This window comes from Pagrus pagrus, assembly GCF_965226575.1.
Source record: "Pagrus pagrus genome assembly, chromosome: 24".
Lineage (NCBI taxonomy): Eukaryota > Metazoa > Chordata > Actinopteri > Spariformes > Sparidae > Pagrus > Pagrus pagrus.
The window spans coordinates 10,183,489-10,185,721 of NC_140206.1; positions in this window are offsets into that span (position 1 = coordinate 10,183,489).

Here is a 2,233-nt window from a genome sequence, read left to right on the forward strand (position 1 = left end):
TGAAATCCGTTCTGTAGTTTTTGTGTAATCCTGCTGACAAACCAACCAACCACCAATCAAATGGACATCAGCATCGGTTGTAGGCTACTTTATTTTTGTGCTAATTAGCAAGTGTTAGCTTGCTCACATGCTGAACTAAGATGGTGAAAATGGAAAATAACAATCCTGCTAAACATTAGCACTTTATTCTGATTTTATCTTTCCCCTTGTGTGCTAACCAGCTAGCACTTTCAGTTGCATTGTGGCTTGGTTTTTCAGAAGCCAAAAAAAAGTTCCCTTCCCATACTGCACTATTTTTATCAATAATTAAACAATGGTAAGGAAAACAAGAAATTGAAAAAGGATTCAAGTTAAATTTGGGTGAAATAAAGGTCAGCACGTCATCAAACTCTTGTTGTTTATTCATATTCATTTCACTTTGTTTCACTCCATGTTTTCCCCCTGGTCATCCACACCCCACCTCACCCCCTGCAGCGGCTATATGCCACCCTAGAGGCAGAACCATTGTGTTGTTAAAGTCCTTGAATTCTTGATCTATCCGTTTTTACTGTTATACCTGTTTGTAACCAAAAACTAAAAGTATTTTCACACAGTGCTACTTATAGCAGTTTACTCCATCTGGACCCAAATAAAAAGACATGCTGAATAAAACTGTAAACTGTAATTAAAGTTAAAGAAAGTGAGCACTTCTTCCTGTGTGCTTATTGAAGGGAGAAAATAACCTGGCACGATGTGGGGGAAAACTAGGCCTATCACACGCCTGGGGTAGCATGGGAAAGGAGTGTTGATCCTCCGCCGATGAATGTTATTGGGCTGAGTTCAGCTGCCTGTAATAATCTCCTGCTGGCTTTTCTCCTTAGGCCCTTTTCCCAGTCGGGGCTAGCTAAACATCAACAGGAGGATAAATGTGCGAGGTGGGAGGGCCAGGGAAACACCGGTATGTTATCACTAGGATTGTCAGTATCGGGATAATGGTTACATGTGACTGGATGGAAGTTTTCTTTAGAAAGGGAAGAGGGAGAGTGAAGGGAGACGTTTTAGTCTCCCTACCCACTCCTTGGTCTTTTATTACAGTGCAGGAAACACCTGCAGTGTGTCAGAGGGCATCTGTCATCTACGGCCTGCCCTTTGTTTACAGGATATCCTCTGTGTGGTGTGTGCGTGTGTGCGTGTGACTGTGTTTCTGTGTGTTTGAACAAGGAAAAGCAGCGAGAGTGCAAGCAAACAAAACAAGCTTGATGGGAATTTTTATGCAGTTTGCCGTCACTATGGACGAATTATGATTAACAAATTGCCCAACTCTCCCGTGTATAATGAATCAGCACACTTCCTCTTATCGAAAGTGACACATATTACTCCGTCATCGGGAGATAAAGCCAGGAGCGAGTACAGGACTGTGCAAGTTCAAGACTGCGTGTGTGAAACAGACAGATAGGGGGAACCGGGGATTTGCTGAGTAATAGTGACAAGAAGTAGATCACACACACACACACACACACACACACACACACATGGTAGTAAGTTTACTTGAACTCCTTTGACCTGTTTTGAATACAGAACTTTGGGTAAACTGTGAGTAAACATTAACATATTATACATTACATGTTAAAAGGGGCGCTGTTTCTTTTTGGAAAAGAAGTTTAAACTAATAATTTAAATATTTGTAATATTAAGTAGGTAATAATACAAACTGAGAAATATTTATTTTTTTCTGTAGGTGAATAAATAAACTGTTCTCAGAGGAAAATTTAAGATCAGTTTGTTTATTCAGTCATGAATACTAATAATTGTTAAGGTGTGAAATAATCAGTCAATGAAGATATTTCTCTTCTGGTCAAAATACATAGTGCACCTGTAATGTGTAGTTCAACTGAATCATATTGAAACTTGTCTGTTTAACAGTGAAATTACAGAAATTACACAGAAGATTTAACTTATATAAAACATGTTATGCCTTATTTGCTGTTAGACACAAGGCTTTCACGTGATATTGTAAATTGTGGCTGTAAATGTAGCGCCATTTCCAACCTTCTTCCTCTCCTTTCCAAATAAATCAAGGTATATTTGACTTAAATGAGTTATGCGGTATAGCACGCAGCACTCTCAGCCAATCGTGTGAACGCGGAAGACGAGGCACAGCAAATAGCGTGGGGGCGAGCGTTCCATTCAGCCAATCAGGAGTCTCCGGGGGCGGGGCCACTCAAGGTGCTTCTACTTTCTCTGTTAGAACAGC